The following is an 18,593-nucleotide window of genomic DNA, read 5'->3' as shown; positions in this document are numbered from 1 at the left end:
ACCAGCTCATTTGGTGACATATTACGTGGCTAATGACAGTTAAACAATACATACTGTACAGTCTTCTGGCGGCCTACAAATATAGTCGGGAGGATAAAGCAGAGGACTGAATAAAGACAATGAAAACAAAGAGTAAATTGAGACTTTGGTACAGTGGACGTTTGTGCTGCAGAATACAAAGGAAGCTTTCCACCAGGCCTTGTTTGGACTTGCAACATTTAATCAAGGAACCTGCAATGAATGAATACATTAAGAACTGTGGGCCTGAGGTGTGCTTTGTGGGATGATATACATTATCCGGAATGAGTCATTCACAATGCAGACGGCTTTAGCAGGTTGACCAGTCAGAGCTGGAGCAGGACAGAGAGCAGGAACAGGGCAGGGGAGATGCCCGAGTCGGGATGGGGACCTGCTGCTGCAGTTGTCTGCCCCTGGGTCAGGGGACTGAATCTATTGATCATGAAACAGAGGTGGATGTCCAGCTGGAGCTCTCCAGTTTGGAGAAGGAGAAGAGTCAGATTGAGACAAGGTAACACTGGTTTAATGGTATTATTTTGCTATTATTGCTTTGTTTAAAAAAAACAAAAAAAACTTTTGGATAAAAACTATGCTACAATGTGGATATTCGTTACACGATTTGGGATACAACATATGTAAATGTAGGGGGTATGCAACAGAAATCAAATGAAATAGAGGAATAAAACTCCTTCCCCCTACTTTTTCTTGCCTCTTTTCATGTTTTTGAAGAAGGACGCTCTGCACCTGAGTAAATTCAGCTGCTTCTCTGGAGAAAAGGAAGATTTTGTACTTTGTACCCTCCCTCTGATTGAATTCAGATGACAGTTCTTTCTGCCGCATTCTGTCATAGCCTCAGTTTGAGTGGAGCCACTGCAGAGAGGAGCAGGTCCATACTGTTCCCTCTCACCAGACGAGTGAGAAGAGATGTGATTAGTTAGCAGTCAGAAAGATGGATGATCGATACTGTGTTAAAAGTATTTCTAGAGAAGGTATCTGAGACTCGACCGTTTCAATAAAGTACTCATATACATTTGCCCAGAATCTAGTGTTAATGGGATGAACAATGCAATGTGTAATTAAGTAATAAAATGTGAACTAGTGGAAAATCGAATACAACATAGTGTAATGGCATTTATTTTTATTCAAACACGGAATATTACATAAAAAAGGCGTAGGTACAGTTAAGGCATCCATCTAGTGAAAGTTAATGTACTGCTTTGAGAGTGTTTTATTTGGTTTCACAGTCAAACTGCTTCATCACTACCATGCGTCACATAAAGGAGATTCATAGATTAGCTCTAATAAACAGTGTTGAAGCTGCACTAATCGATATTTTGTAAACTAACAATGGATCAAACAATATGTATAATGTGACAACGGGTACTCTTAGTTACTAACCCAAAGAGAATATCAAATCAACTCTGCAATCTCCAAAGGCAAACAGAGTTAGCGACTAGCTGCTACACAGTGGCTAACTGAGCAACTAAATAGAAAAGTATTTTCCCCATGAGTTGGTGATTACTAATCAAGCAGTAAATTGGACTTAAGATATTGTTATCTAAAGTCTGAATAATGTAACGCTTCAATAAACTTATGTTTGCAGCAGATTGAGTGCATGAGCTCTAAAAAAATGTTTCTCATTGTGGATAACTCCATTGAATATTGCTATTCCCATTAATGGAATATTGTGTGTGAAAAAGATAAATGAGCTGGCACGTCTGGCCAATGCCAGCGAGAGCAGAACTGGTGGCTAGAGCAATTTCACTCACTGCAGCATTTATTGAATGCATTGACTGCACAGCTGTATGATTTCTCACAAAGTGGTCCAATTTATTTTACTTTACTGCAGAGATGAAAGGCTAATTTCTTATTCATGGTCTCATTGATTCTTCTTTTTGCTATTCTATATCTTTGAGTTTTGATGATTTAAGATCACTTTGATTAGTATATCTCCATTGTCTGTATTATTAGTGAGATGAAGATTTGATTGTGATGTTAAGACTGATTTTAACCGTTTATTGGAAAGTTTTCAAACCACTGAAAGAACTGTTTGACTGCATTATCTGACAGTGAAGCATTGGGACCACAGACTGATCGGGATCTGGTGGAGATGTCGTGAAGTGCTTTTCTATAGGCAGCCACTAGAGAATGCTGTTGAGTCTTTGTCTAGTGAATAGTTTGATGCAGTTTCAAATTTGTCTCTGATGTATCCCCTATTAAGACAGGTAATGCATGATGTCTTGGAAGTGCTAACTTAATAGTTAGTCATATTGTGAAGATTTGTGTCTACTAATTGATGTGTTGAAAAGAAAATACATTTGGTAACTGAACTTTATAACTGAGGGAGGGAGAGGGATTATCATGCCTCCGTCATGACCTTATTATGTCCTTATTTGACTGTCATTTTATTATATCATTTTTGTATTGCATACTTAATTTACACCTGCAGTATTTTTGTATTGTTTCTGGTTTGATGGTTTTCTGATTTGCTAACACAACAGACTGAGATTGATGCACTGTTATTATAGCCCCATTTTGTTAGAAAAGCAAGGAGGACAACCGTTGAAGTAGGTGATAGAGTGAAGTATGAATGATGACCTGGCTGTTCATAGTACATATCGACCTAAACCTCCCTGGTCCAGCCTTCTGCTCTTATATATATGTCTGTCTGTGGATTATTGAACCGGCACTGCAGCAGCCTGAGCCAGCCACTCAGCTCCAGTCTGCCCTCCATCCTCTCTCCTCTCTCCTGACTGACGGGGATTTGATCTGATAAAAAGGACTGGGGGTGATACTGAAGGCTCTGGTTGCATTCAGAGACCAAGGTCAGCACTTTGACCGCACAACAAAGTGAGGTGAATACTTCTCATCTGTGGTCACCGAACAAGGTGGCTTCAGAGTTTCTTCAAAAGCCGGGCCCTTCCCCTATCCTCCTTTTTCTTCTTCTAATTTATAGGGACTGAACAATGGAGCGTTATCATTTTATTCTTCCCTGGAGAGGCTAAGTAGAGCTCTGTACTGTAAGTGCTGGCAGTTTTACACTGAGAGAGAGAGGGCTGAAACAGCAGTTATACTCGTATCTGACACCATGCTCTGTGTGCGTTCTAGCTCACCCAACTAGCATTTTGCACACAGTTAAAAACAGACTCACTTACCATATGTAAAGAGAACTGAAGAGACTCTCCCTATTGGCCGTCTTCAAGAGACAGATTTGGATGTCTGAGACTTTTTGTATTGGATTTACTGCTTTCGACATCTGATCACTATCTGGTGAGTAGCAATGTAGCAACATGTACGTTTAAGAGGACTTTGTAGCTATCAAAGACAAACTAAGAGCATACTGAATATTAGAGTAAGACAAGGGAGATTAATCACATCAGACTTCTTTAATGCCCTATTTAACAAATAAAGGCTCTCCGGTAAATTGTCATCTTTTAAAACTATTTTAAAGATAATTTATAAATGATGTTTTATTCATTATGCGTAAATTCCCTTTTAGTTAATGAATTCAAATGTTTCATTGCTGTGACCTTAGATGGATGATTAAAGGTACAATTCTCTATTTCTATTATTTCATATTCTGAATATTTGTTGATTTCAGTTATACAGATTTTGCTGGTCATGCCTTTGAGCAATCAAAGTCAAATCAAAGTAAAATGAAAGTCCTGCCTTCAAAATAATACATTTGTAAAAATAGATAGGTATTTAAGACAAAGGGTTTTTCAATGTACAAAATATATGGTTATCGTGCAACAGAGTGACCTCGTCCCTCTCAGTGTTATATTACAAATGCTCTCTGAATTTTCGGTAGTTTAAACTGAGTATGCATCATCTGTTATAAATTGATAACACTGTATGTAAAACCTCAATTAATGTTTCCGATAAATGTGGTGGGGAAAAAAAAACGTTTCTACTAAAGTTAAAGTGACATAAAAATGGTATATGTGTACAGTGAGTGGAATTCTTTCTCACCTAACTTTCCACCTTTTACTGATTGTGGATGTGGGTCGTTATTTAGGTTTTATTCATGCTTGAAAACAGTTATTACGTGCATCTCTTTTTTACTGAAGACACGTTGGAACCGTTTTTACTTCAGGCAGTGCATGTTTGTTTGACATTCATATGGCGTGCATGTTGCAGTTTTTCCATGTAGTGAAATGGATTACTGTAAAGATATGCACAATTTATATGCTGATTGGTGCTGGTAAGAACGAGAGATCTATCACTCTGATATCATCTCGCCAGCGTTGAAGAGGTCTTTACTTGCAGTTTGAATGCCTTTGTCTCCAGGGGTATGCTAACGAGATGTGAAGGAGAGTGTAGATGGATGAGGAAGAGCAGCAGAGGATGAAACTCAGGGGATGGGGGCACCAGCAGCTGGATGCACTGCAGGTGTGAGTGTGTATGTAGGTGTGAATGTGTGTACTGTCAATTTAATCTGAGTTGACTTCCTGAGTTTGTGCAGAAAACATTTTTCAACTGCCTCCCCCCCACCTTTTCTATTAGCTGATAGAAGGCATTTGTAGTTTGACATAGTCATCAGTCTCTGCAGCTGTTAGGTCCTAGCCCAGTTTTCACTTTCATTTCTCATGTTGTGAATTATATCTCCCCAACACTCTCTATCCTTCATCCAATAGGGCTGCTGTTACAGTATTACCTGCTAAAAATGGTGACAGTCATCCTTCATTGTAAAATGACTCTAAAGATCAGTACATAGTATATACTTAGAATTATGTATTGTTGAAGTTGAAACACACTTTCTTTTACATTCATTCTTTTCTCTACCTCATCTCTTTCTCTTGCTTCTTTACTTACTACTGTTATTCCTGCTTCTCCCTCCTGATTCCTCTCCTCTTGCTTAAAGTGCATACTGTGCATTGATTGCATGACTGCAGAAGGAATGGAGCAGAGGGCTTCCTATTCAGGCAAATGCTATGACGGCAGAGCTCTGCTAAGAAACGCATATATTAGAAGAGAACAGAGGAGAGGTGAGGAGAGAAAGAGCACCACTTCAGAAAATGAATGTAAGAGAATATGATTATATTGGTTATGTCTAATGGTTTGTACCTGCGGTTCTGCTTGGTGCCCTGGGGCCTCTTACATCATGTATCGGTGAGGTTGGCTGGCTTTAATAAAACCCATCACAAGCCTAATGCTCTCGGAGACAGGGGACACTTCAGCAATTACGTGTATTTTTAGCTCCACCTCATCAGCGCGACACAGGAGAAGCGGGAAAGGGGATCTTTTGAATGAATCGACGCCAGGGTGCACAGCAGAAGACGTCAGCAACAGCGGCACTACCAGCTGAGAGGAGTACACACACATAGGCACCACTGAGAAGAGCACAGCACAGCAAATCACAGACCTGCAGCAAACATGCTGGGCCAACCAGGACAGTCATCCCTACACGTCCCTTACAAGAGGCAGCCAGTGTATCGTGCGACTCACAGGTGTGTATCCCAGCACCTCTCATACCACATATGTGGGATTGTACTGCTTTGTAGCTTCTCAGGAGAGTGTGTCGGCTAAAGCTTTTTAGCAGCTGCTGGAGATAAAGTGCTTCAGATTGCATGCCGTTAAGTGTGTGTACAAATGTGTGCAGGGAGGGGAATTTAAATGCACGCTGTACAGTGTCAGTTGTCCGTTACGCGGCAGGAAAGGCAGCTGGTTGTTTTGCCTTAACAAACCTATGAATTGCCTTTGGGAGTGCGTATAACAATGTGTCCTAATGGTGCAGTCCCTCTAAGAATGAGAAAACAGAGAGGGAGAAGGAGAGAGATGCTCACTGCAGTGCCTCATGATCACAGGTCACTGACCGCTGTGTGGATGTTAGCAGAACTGTGATCTCTCAGGCTCATTATGGTGCCCTTCTACATGGTTAATATGGGTTGTCTCTGTAGGTTTGACTGTAGTTATGTTTTGATGCAGTCCTCCCTACTTTTCAGTGTACTAGAAATACATGCTTTACATGTAAAATGTTTGCTTCTCAAGGCTTAGCACAGCTGCTATTTGGGCCCAACCCACACACAGAAAGATCCAGATAAATGTTTTATTACAAACTCACACATGCAATGCCACATACAGTATGCTGCATATTAAACCCTTCCAGGCACTGGCGTATGATTTTGCTCTCCTTTTGATGGTATTATAGGATGTTTCAATTATTGAGCAACATTTACAACCATTATGGCTATATATTACATATCAGCAAGTTACCTCAACAGATGTGCTGCTGTATATGGCCTGCATTTCATTAAAACTATTTACCAGTTCAAATATTTCCAGGTATACAGTATGTAGTGGAAAACCAAATGTTTTAAGTTGTTTATTTGAATGGGTTGTGACATGGAAACGCTGCCACACAGATCCATCCACAAGTGATTAGGCTTATTATAATTCTTTCATGGTCTCGATGTCAGCCGCAGCATAAGGTTACTTAGCCTATTTATCATTCGTGCATGTGCTCTCTCGTCGGTCAGCCCCCCTGCTGTGCTCTCAGCCACAGAGGCAGCAGGCTGTAAACACCAGACCAGAATTGTCCCTTACAGTATGAGCTGCAGATAACAAGTGTTGACAGTTTGGGTCAGCTTTGAATCAATATTATTTTCATTGCAGGATATATACCTATATTCATAACCTAGCTCATTTGAAATAACACTAAAGAGCCTCTTGTGGGTTTGTCTAGTCTTGTGTGGTGGTCTGTTTTTTATGGATATGATGGTCGGCTTTGGCTTGGTCTGGTTTTACTCAGGGCGTTGGATAACATCTGATTTGATTTTTAGTTCACCCAGTCAGTTCCAGTAATGTTGAGTACAGCACAGATTATCCTCCCCCTTTCATCCCTTTGCCACAGGGAGAAATCTTCCCCAAAAGAAACAGCTCTACATGTGTATGCTTAGAGAGGTCATGTTTTTTTAGGTATGGTGAATTTCTGTACCACTTCAGTGAAAGAATTACACACCTAAAGTTGGTGCAGGGTAGCCATGGATAAAGGGGACACTGCATCAGAGAAAGGAGCTGACCACTCCTTAACTAAAGAGATTGTTCTCGTTTCCAGGGAGACTTAACCCTTCTAAGAATAAAAAAAATGATGATACTTAACAGAAGGTTGAGGTATTTAAAAAAGGGAGTGCATTCCGTGTGTATTAAGACCATGACCTTTTAAATTCCCACGATTGTGATTTAGAGAAGCCTCTTTGAGTGGGATAGAGGAAGGGACCGTTCTAGTGAAATCTCGTTCTGCTGGCCAGCCGAGCTGTGCACCAGATGTGTCCTACCTTCCTCCACTGCTGCTGTCTTAAGAAGCCTCGTAAGTCTCTACAAGCACGCCCCACACTCTGAGGAAACAGAGATCTAAAAATAGCGCCCAAATTCAGTTACTCTCTGCCAGCCTAGAGGAACCTCACCTAATTAATTTAATCCATCTGTTTAATTTCCCTGATAAAATGATAATGTGATGAAGTTCATGCTTTAGCAACCAAGGACTGATGAGATTCGGCAAAAACCAAATTATTAAATCACTTGTTATTATTTTAAATGCTGTGTATTTTGATGAAATAACCATTGTGTGCCGTCTCATCAATCAATATGGTGATCTTGTGTTACTTCTGTGTTGAAAACAATGGTGCTGTTGAGATCTGTTAGGGGGATACCAGAGAACAAAAAGACAATTTACAGTCAACAGATTGTGGAAGCATCCTGCAGTGATATATTTGTGCACAGCATGTTTATGCAGAACAGATGTAAAGCCCCGATTACACCGTATAATAAACAAAGACATTAACACAGAAAAGATCAATTTTGCATCCTAGCAGTTTTTCTTTTTTGTCTGTGTTTTTGGTACCTGCGTGTTGTTCATTGCCACTGAGCATTGCAGTCATGGAGTAGCTGTGTTGCCTTAACCCTGTGTGTCACTGTAATGTACCTCCCCTGTGGGAGTGTGTTCAGTGGCTGCTTGTGCTCTGTGCTGTGAGTCTGCTCAGATTCTGTAATGAGAACTGCAGAGGAGAAACCCCTCCAAGCCTGGAGCCAGTCTGGGCACAGTAAGATCCCACCCGAGAACAGATATCACACACACACACATTGCTGACTCAGTCGGCATGTCCTGGAAAGAGGAAGTTGTGAGTAGAGGACAAGGTATTTGACGATCTTGATGAGGAGTCAGACATGTCTTTGTTTTCCTCTGATAACACGTCATAGATATACTGTACACACTGAAGCAGACCATGTTGTAAAGACAGGTTTGCTGTAGGAAAAAGTACTGCACTATACACGTTTGGACACCCTCAGGGCAAAGATTCTCTGCTGCAAAATGTACAGAACTAATCAAATTTCTCCCATACAGTGCCTTCTGTATTGTTTGCTTAAATGTGATGAGTTTATCGTTTAGCACTGAACCATATTCAAAAGAGCAATGTACTGAAATCAAGGGTCTGAACAAAAAAATGTTTTTAGCATTGTCTCCTATTATTTTTTTTACAACAGTTGGATAATTGATAACTTGCAGTAGATGTGTGTGTGGTGAGTGTGTGTGTGCCTGCTTGCATGTGTGTGCTGGAGAATGGTTTGGGTTAGAAGAAGGGGAATTTAGTGTTTGGATGATCCCTGTCTGACATGATTGTGTAAGGGATTTAGACATGTTTCACAGCGTTAGGGTTAGCTAAATCGGATTGTTACAGGATCCAGGGGGTGTTTATCTGTCCTTCTGCTTTTGGACAAAAGCACTGGCATGGGACATGGATTTCAGGAAATGGTATTAGAACACAAGGATTACCCTGGTTCAGATAATGTTATCCTTAAGGACACAATGAAATTCATCTACGCCTGTCCCGATTTGTTTCTCTGTATTACAAAGAGCATGTTCAAAGGGGTGCGAACATGAACATACTGCATCTCACAGTCTTCTATTTATCACTATCATTTATCATAATGCAATTGTGTTATGTTTAAAGATATACATTAAAAACGGCTGTGGCATATTATGTTATTATTATGTGAATGAGTTTAATTTGCCTGACTTCCAGTCCAAATGTTGATCCAACCAGAAAAACTAAATAAGCCGCTCTGCGGTGTTACTCTGTGTGCAGGCCTTCATCAGATGACTACAATTAAACAACAATTACCTGCAGCTTTACGCTCCTGTGCTTTTGCACTCACAAATGGATTGTCATATTAGCTACCTACATCATTATGTACTATACACCTCGTAATCTACATAGTTAGCTAGTTTTGTACTTCATACCTGCTTACCTACCAACAATTATTTGAAAGATGGACATCAGTTCTGTTGATAATAATTGAATGTTATTACCAAGCCAAGCATACTAAATCAACTATGCAATATCAGTAATTCATTAGTGGAAATCTTTGGATTGGAAGACCAGGTGAGCTGGAATTTATTTGTCCTTAATCTGAAGTCGTATGGTTTCTTGTTAAAACATTTCTAGTAGCCCTCTCTATTTTTATCATGCTTTTCTGTCGTAATGTCAGGGTTTTTTGAGATGTTGGATTTATTTTTGATGTTGCGGTATTATGGGGTTTAGAGATCAAACAGATAATCTGACCATGAACATATGCAATTTGTGTGTTTGTGTGTGTGTGTGTGTGTGTGTGTGTGTGTGTGTGTGTGTGTGTGTGTGTGTGTGTGTGTGTGTGTGTGTGTGTGTGTGTGTGTGTGTGTGTGTGTGTGTGTGTGTGTGTGTGTGTGTGTGTGCGTGCGTGCGTGCGTGCGTGTGTGTGTGTGTGTGTTTGTGTGTCTTTCTGTGTATGCCCTGGAGAGTGTGTATGTAGTATGACAGATTGCCTATCTTTGGCTGAATCAGGCAGAGTCATGCTGCGAATAATCCACTTGGTACTGTAAAACCTCAGGGAGATGGAGCAGTCAGCTCTTACAGCTTGAAGAAGAAGAAAAATGCTAGGAGTTATGCTAGAAGGTGAGAACTGCTGCTGCACTGGGCTTGCATTGAGAACCTGCAGGTATGCCATGTTTGCATTTATATAATTGACAGGTCTACATTTGGAAGTTGCTCATGTCTACTTATAATGAGGATTTTGGTCTTTTATCAGAATACATATGTACTATAAGTTTGTTCACTTTTGTTATGCAAACTTATGAATCATATTCAGCTTTTTGATATATAACCATTAAACATGATTTATTGAGTTATTTTAAGCAACGATTCCATCTCCATTTGACATCTGTATTGCAGAATTGTTGGAGAATTAAGGACTGGCTGTCTCACCATAAAATCTCTTATAGCCTTAAACAGCTGCATCTTCATGCCTTTCATATAGCTGTACACATGCACCTTTTGGGAGGGTGTCTAAGAAGCTGTGCAGGGATTCACCTTCCCCATGCAGAACCTGTTTCATCACAGGAAGGAATGGATGCTTCACAGTTGTTACAGTATCCATTTTGTAAATATCTGTGGATCAACGAGTTGCATGGAAGTTTGATACAGAGCTGGTTTTCCCAGAGTCCTCTTCTGTGTCTCTCATCTCTTCTCCTCTGCTTTTGCTGTTCAGATGGCACTCAGAGAAATTCTAGAGAAACATATTTAATCAGAAAGGATGAGTAGAAAAGATATTGAATAATCTTCATCCACTGTAAACATAATGGTCCAGAGGAGATGATTAGGATTTATGTACTTTACTTCTTCATTCATCAAAGCAAACCACAGTTCATTTCTAAATGCTAGCATTTAGTTGATGCACATTTTAATGAATATTATTCGAACTGTCATATGCGTAACTGCAAAATGCAAATGTTAACCATCTCATAACATGTAATGTAACAAACTCTGCTATCATTGAATGTTGAGGTGTCTTTGGTTGAAATGTCACTATCCCGCACTGCCTTGTTTTGGTTCATCGCCAGCTTGTGGAGTTCATAAGGTGGGGTTCAGGGAAATGAGGGACGAAAAATATCTTTATCTTGGCTTTATCTTTAAGTAGTGCTTTGTTGAACTCTTGGCTCTTTAGTGACCTTAATTTTATTCTGCTGACGCGTGCGATGTGCAATGATCATTTTCGCAGGTTCAGCCTCCCACACATGGGTGGAGCTCCCTCAAGGGAGCCACTGGTGAGTTGGTTATATTCAAATGAATATTAACGTAAGTCTCTTTCTTAATCAATGTTTAATCCGTAACCACCATTTCACACTGGAACTAAATTAGAAATGAAACTGACTATGTTTAGATATCTGGGTACATGCCTGTGAAATAGATATTATCCAACAGTATTTTACATCCTACGTATAGTTTAGTTTTCCTTGGCAATGTACTGAACTGTCTCCTGGTGATCTAGTTTTGTATCAGCTACATATGGCAGCGCTCTCTGGACTTGCTGCACACCATTCCCTCTGGTCTTTTCTGCCTGATTCTTGCTGTTTCCAAGCCCTTCTCCATCTCCTGACTGTGTTAGTGTTTTAGCATTTACATTCCCCTCACTTCACATCCCCTTCTGTCCTACATTGCACAAGCTAAGTGATTAGCTGTATTTGGCTTTGCAATGTGGGTTGGACTTGCCATTTTGTTGTTGAGGTACTGAATGTAAAACTCAAACTGACTTTTCGCAATCAAAAGTGTGCACTCTCAGGTTATAAAAGAAAACCTTGTTGAAACATTTTGCCAGTTTTGCTGAGATTATATAATATTACATTTTTTTTGTGTAGATGGGTTTAAGGGCCATTTTGTTTGATGGTTGTCCTGTACAGTATATGTCTATAGTAGTCTTAAGACCTCATTAGAAAAGCCAATGAGGTCTGTGATTCTGTACATTTGAATGGCTGATCTTATCACATATCCCAATTACATTTTGGAAATCTTCCACTGTGCAGATGCGGTGGTAATGAGCTAGGATATCTTCCTGGCTGCTTGCCCATCCATCATATCAGTAAGACAAGAGTCATATCAGCGTGGGAAAACCAAGGCAATAAACAATTTGGGTTTGCAGCATAATAACATTCATTCGATTACAATCAAATTAGGGAACATTGCTGATCATCTAACCCGGCTGGCATAGCTGTCCATGCTCATTTTATTCAGATTCAAATGAAGTGTTTCTATTTGTGAGGCTGCATCAGTCAGACATCCTTCATAAGAACTGCCTTTTTACCTGAAGAGTAATTTGCTCCCACCTAAACCTTGATCTGCTCTTCCTAGATTGATTGCCAGAACAATAAGCTTGCCCATCATACATTTAAGAAAAATTAGGATAGTATACATATGATGAACCGCATCACAAGTTCAAGAAATGGTGATCGGCACAGGCATTGGTTAAATCAGGTTGGGTTGGTTAAATGACAACTAGTATACCAGCTTGATGCAATAATTGGGGACTCTGTCTTTTCTTTCTTCTGTTCTTTATGCAGATGGCATCGCATTTTTCCCCACGTGTCTAAGGTGTGTACAAGCTTACATTGGTTTCTCCTGTCTTTTTTTCAAGTATCATCTCTTGTCTGCCATAGCTATCAAATCCAATTAGCAACATCACATTTTCAGTAAGTGGGGCCTGTCAGGTATCAGTTGGGTTGGAGTAGTAATGACATTAATATCATAAATATGCCTAGTTCAGCTGAGCATATTTGTTGAAAAAGTGCTACCACAGTAAATAAGCTTTTAAACTGATGAGAAACGCATGCTTTAGGTGTTGGGATTTGAGTACCCTATGGTCCGCCTATAATGTAACGTCACATGTCAAGCAAACTCTGCAACATCGTAATAGTGAAAATGTTATATTTATGTTTGACACATCAAATTGATTCAAACTTCTTGACTTTTGGTTTTGTTTTATTTTTGTCTAATAATGTTAACATTTTCCATAGAGTGACATTGTTCCAGTGATGAAGAAGAGTAAGAAAAGGGAATTTACAATACTAAAGTGTGCTGAGTTAAAGTGTAAAGCATTGCAGTGTGGACATTAACAGAGGACAGGCAGATGTTGCTGTTACCCTGCTGAATGCTGACGCGTTGTTTTCACTTTGCAGCCATGTATTCAGTGATGACCTACATGTACTCCATCTCTCATAGTCAGATACCTTTAGTGATCGCCACTTATGTTCTCCTTCTGAGGTTGTGGATAAAAGCTATGCAACCATGAAGCCTCTGAAGAATTGAGGTCAAAGGTCACCATGGTACTTTTCATTAGCCTGTGATTTCCCAAAGCAAATGGCTCCTGCTATCATGTCATGTGAGATTTGCTCAGACTTTTGATGATTAAGTTTCACTCAGTGCGGTGGAGGTGTGGAGGTGTGTATTTGTGTGTGTGCCTGCTTTTGTGTCAGTGAAGGAAAGCAAAGTGCCTTTGAGCCTCCACTATTGATGAGCTCATCACAGTAGGGGAGGACTGCTGTGGCGTGGGAGAAAAAACATCAACTATTCTCCCTTTATGTGTTTAAAAGTTGACTTGGGCAAGATTTGTAAAAGAGTTTTAAGCCTTGTCCGATTGATTAAACATTTTAAGATTGTTGGTTTATTAGAGCATTTTTGTTGAGCTCAACTGATAACATCAGAGTGGCATAAAGGACTAAGATTAACATCATCCCCTGATGTGCTTTGCAGCTGTCTCTCTTCTGAGTTGCACTGTCAGGTAAGGGATGCTTATGCTGATTGTGTGTTTTTGTCTTGCTAAGTGATAATTTGCTCTGCAGAGTGTTCTCTCCCGTTGCTTTTTTAGTGACCTTAGAGATTTTCCAAGCTAGATAACATGGCAGAACTTTCACACAAACTAAGTTGTTGCAGTATGTAGGATTATACAAGGCTAGATTTATGTATTTAGTTTCATCCCTCTCTATACCACCTTTTCTTCTTTTAATCAGTTTGTCAGGCATGCATCACTGTAAATTATAGATAGAATTATAGAGTCACAAATTATTATTTCAATAGAGCCTGGCAGACATTAAAGACAGTATTGGAACAATTCTGGATTCTTTCAAACAACAAGATCTGTGTGAAACAAGTTTATGATTACATGTTACATTACATTACCTGTCATTTCTTAGACACTTTTATCCAAAGTGACTTACATTCCATACTGTGAGCAATCCCCACAGGAGCAATTAGGGATGAAGTGTCTTGCCCAGGGACACAACGACATGCTGACTGCAGTGGGACTCAAACCTGCTAGACCCTGATCCGAAAAATCAGCGCTCTAACCCACTATGCTACTGTCTCCCACACATGATCCTTATGACACCACTTTAAAGATTTCTGAAGCAGCAATAAAATGGCAAGAAATAGCAAGCAATGGGGAGAGTGTATCTCTGTGGATGTTGATAATAAGGAAGCAATAAAGAGTTTGCTGTCTTGATTAACTCTGTAACAATGTCAAACTGTTTATATTCCTTTTCCCTCCCTGCATTTCCCATAATAAACACTCAGACATTAATTCACTTTAGATTATGACAATCCTTGTTAGAAAAAAGAGATGGATGAAGAGGGTTCCTCTGAGTCATCATTATTCAGTGATGAAGGTGCAGGATTAATCTGTGGTATTAAATATTGACCTAAAGCTGCAGAGGCCCTTCATTGATTTTTTCTCCACAGTAATACTCGCCCCAAAAAACGCCCTAAATTGTTTTTTGCAGCATATCCCAGTCATTATTGATCCCAAAGATAAGTACTTTTGAAAGTAATTTTGTTGTCATGGCTGGCGGTAATATAAAACCACAATGCATTTGATGAATTATTTCAAATGAACCTTTATACATATGTAGCACTCAGCTAAAGTTTTGCCAATGGAGCAAAGGAAGTGCTGATGCTCTCACAGTCAGGTAGGGAGCCATCTCTCACTAAGGTCATTTTCTCTCATTTGTTTTGGGCAGTTGTTTGTAACAACTTTAGAACAAAGCTTCCTGTGTACAAGATGTGGTGTTTGGGGCTCTTTGTGAAGCCTGTGATGGTCACTGGAGTTAAGCCTCAAATACTCCTTTTTGCTATCCACTTAGAGTTTGAAATGAAATGTGCAATTGTACGGGCATACAATGAAAAGTGTATAAACATTTATCTTTTCGCAAAATATTTAAGTTAAAGTACCAGGAGGGTATAATTTCTCCCAGAGATTCTGTTTCTTTTGCAGAGTGTTTCCTTGCATCCTAATTCTGTGTTATTGGTCTAACACAGGCCTTTCTTGCATTCACTGCAATGCAATTAGCTGTTGCCTTGCTTATATTTTGGAACGGCATGGCCTGAAGGGCTGTTGTGACTTCATTGAAATGTGCTGTGTCAGATCTGTGTGTGTGTTGAATGTTAATAGGGTGACAGCTCTTTCAATTTCTGCCAAACCCTCTGTCTGACAGGGGTACAAACACTGGCCAGGCCTTGCACCTGTTTCTACTCTCTCTTGGGCTTGTTTGAACCTGTTCGCCACTCTGTCTGGTGCTGCTTGAGTGGTTTGTACACTCCATAAAAAGAGAAGTGTCTACCAGGGTTTTCTTGTTTCATTGATGCTATTACAGTCTACTACACACATGCATAAAGGAAGAGTTATAACTGTTCTTCAGTACGGCTGTAATCATTGTGTTGCCTGTCAGCTCAGCTTGCCATTTCTGCAGCTGATACGATGAAGATAATGATCATGATAGAAGTCAATAAGTGTGATGACAGGGAAAAGTCAGTGTGAAATGTGTTCGGTCTTTTTACCTCATTTGCATACTGATTGACAGTGGAATCTGCCAATAACTATTTGGATAAAAAGCCTAGATAATCCCTCCACAAATGTCAGGGAAATTAAGTGGAGCAATGCTGCTGCAATGCTCTGCAATGAAACTGATAAAGGTCAGTCAACATATGAGAATCCTGCTGCAGAATGCTTATCTCCTTAATGACTCAGTGTGTATGGCTATACCACAGCACAAACTGCTGTTATTAAGGCTTAATTAATTTTGCCTACCAGGCCAGAGATATAACGTGGTGATTCCGGAGGTCTATAATGTGTATCTCTCTCACAGTGTAATGTCCTGTCACACATTCACGCTGCCAGGGTGGGGTTTATTTCACACATAAGTGTCATTTCTGAGTTCAGTATTGGTTCATGTCACCTCATTTAACCCTTGATGTGTTGCAGCATTTTCTTAGTTTTATTTATTTTGTTGTTTATTTGTTCGACTATGCAGAAGCACATCATCGTTAACAGCTTGCTGTTATGAATAAAACACTTGTTACAGCTAATTGAGTTGGTCTTGAAATAAAGTCATCAGCCCGACTGATTAAATTGATTTCCGCTGATTGTTCTCTGGTGATTAGAAGATTCTCTGACGAAGTTTGATTTATGTTTTAATTTAGAGCTACAAGGAAATCTAAATAAAGGTTATCATCTGACGTTTATAAAACTATATTGTTCAAGAGGTGAGAACATATAGTAACAATACTACATTTAATTAAACCAAACAAAACCACCCTGACTGTTAATGTTTATAATTAACTAACTAATGTGTTGCCTTATTATTCTATTTTCAACAGTAAATGGAACAAAAAGCAAATGATTAATGTCTGCCTACAGAGAAGTAACAGGTGCTCTCACTGGCTGGTTCATGGCTCGGCATGAAGCCTTTCTCATTCTTGAGTTTTTAGACACCACATTGATGCTGTGATGCTTATTAAAATGGCCTCATAAAGGGAGAGAAGAGGCTCTTCATGCCCGTGTTCACTGCGCTAGAAGTAATTGCTTTGCCCTAAGAGCTCTTGTTTCTGTGCTTTCCCATGGGTTGGCACTCATTTTTAGTGAATCACATTGTGGGGATGTATTTAAATTAAAATGCTACTTAATTAACTACGTGTCGGAAAAAATTGAAGCATAGGCTTGCTCCCCAGTCCATGGTTGTTTGTTGGATTCAATATTCACCTCAGGCCTACCTTACGTTGACACCACCTGCTCCTCTGGGCCACTTTACTTGGGATTAGTTTCAATTCCCTCTAAGAATAGGTCACAGGTCAATGTCACTGGTAAACCAGTGCTTCAAAGAAGACACCAATGACCTTGTGGTGGTGTTAAAGGGGACTATGGAGTTCAATGTTTTACAAGTTTAACTCTTTTTCTGGATCATGCTTTTAATACTCCACTCATTGCTATAGCGAGGGTGCTTTGGTCAAAGGACTGAGGTCATATGGATTGAGAAAAAGCTAAACATCCTTTGCCAACTATGCAATGCTGCCACTCAAGATATCAGAGGTACAGCTATATGACAAACACTTACCAAAAACTATTAAACTAATATCGATTTCATTAGTGAAGTTATTTCGACAGCCGTAGCAAGCCCGAACCACAAATGGAGTAAAATGGAACCTTTTTCACAACGGGGTAAAATAGACCATTTTCACAAGACACGATTAATAGGTAACTTTGCTTGAAAGAGATTATTTGCTTGAAATGTAATTCTTGGAAGAAGGGAGTGACAGGTGAGAGAAGAGAGGGATAAAGACAATGCAAAGGGAGGAGGATCTGATAACAACTGAGGTATTCCCCTGATGGGAGGGTTTTACATCTCTACCATCAACCCAGCAAGCGTGGAGTGAATCTCCTAGAAAGCACACTCACGCAGGAGACATCAGAGATAAAGAGCTCCCCCTCCTGCTCTCATCCTGCTGGCCCCACTTTACTCTGCTTTTGCGGTTGCCAGCTGCTCTCTACGAGAGACACTATCTGCATCTTCCTCTTTCCCTGATAATGCCAAGAGGATATCCGTGACCTGCAGCACCACAGTGAGTCTAGCAGTTGATTCACCCTCATGACAGGTGGGACTGTGCCTCCACTGTGATGATACAGCAGAGAACAGTAGGTAGCGGAAAGAAGCAGTGTGATCTGCACTAGTAGCGTGTGCAGTTTGGGGGAGTTTTGTTTTTCTCCAATGGGACTTTCTTTCTTAGTGAGAGTGGTGTGAATAGATACAGACTGTGTTTGGAGAGTTTGTTTACCAAGTGTGATATGAGTTGTACAGCCGTTCGAGCCTTAGTGTGTTTCTATTGGTGTTAGAAAGAAAGAGAGGTGTTCACACCACATAGCCTTGCCCCTGCCGCCCCTGCTGCCAGGACTTAGCCCTGTGTTGGGATTACCCTGAGCCTTTTGTTCTACTAAAGAAAATAACGATAGAGCATGCCAGGGCTGAAGTGTGGACTCCAGTGTTGCAGGGTTGAGAGAGAGAGAGAGAGAGAGAGAGAGAGAGAGAGAGAGAGAGAGAGAGAGAGAGAGAGAGAGAGAGAGAGAGAGAGAGAGAGAGAGAGAGAGAGAGAGAGAGAGAGAGAGAGAGAGAGAGAGAGAGAGAGAGAGAGAGAGAGAGAGAGAGAGAGAGAGAGAGAGAGAGAGAGAGAGAGAGAGAGAGAGAGAGAGAGAGAGAGCTGCAGTGCTGCTTTACCTGCATATTTCTTAGGAGAAGCCCTGGCTAAAAAATAAACCAGGTCACTTCTCTATTCTCAGTTTCCTCACTATTCACAGTTAAATGTTAAATGTGCTCAATTTAATTAGCTACTGTAAAGGTCTATGCACAAGTATAAAGATGGTTCACAAAACTGCTATTTCTGCTTTATATATATAGTTGTAAATGGTAATCGGAAAGGTACAAAGTGATGAACGAGCTGGCATCC

The 18,593-nt window shown here is 40.2% G+C and overlaps 1 protein-coding gene across 1 annotated transcript in view; it reads left to right on the top strand.

The window, feature by feature from the left end:
• Positions 1–18,593, top strand: part of plekha7b (pleckstrin homology domain containing, family A member 7b) — a 58,905-nt gene that overhangs the window by 6,678 nt on the left and 33,634 nt on the right.

This window comes from Eleginops maclovinus, chromosome 4, assembly GCF_036324505.1.
Source record: "Eleginops maclovinus isolate JMC-PN-2008 ecotype Puerto Natales chromosome 4, JC_Emac_rtc_rv5, whole genome shotgun sequence".
In the NCBI taxonomy this organism is placed as follows: domain Eukaryota; kingdom Metazoa; phylum Chordata; class Actinopteri; order Perciformes; family Eleginopidae; genus Eleginops; species Eleginops maclovinus.
Note: the sequence above shows the minus strand (reverse complement) of the source record. Positions and strands in the feature narration are given on the sequence as shown.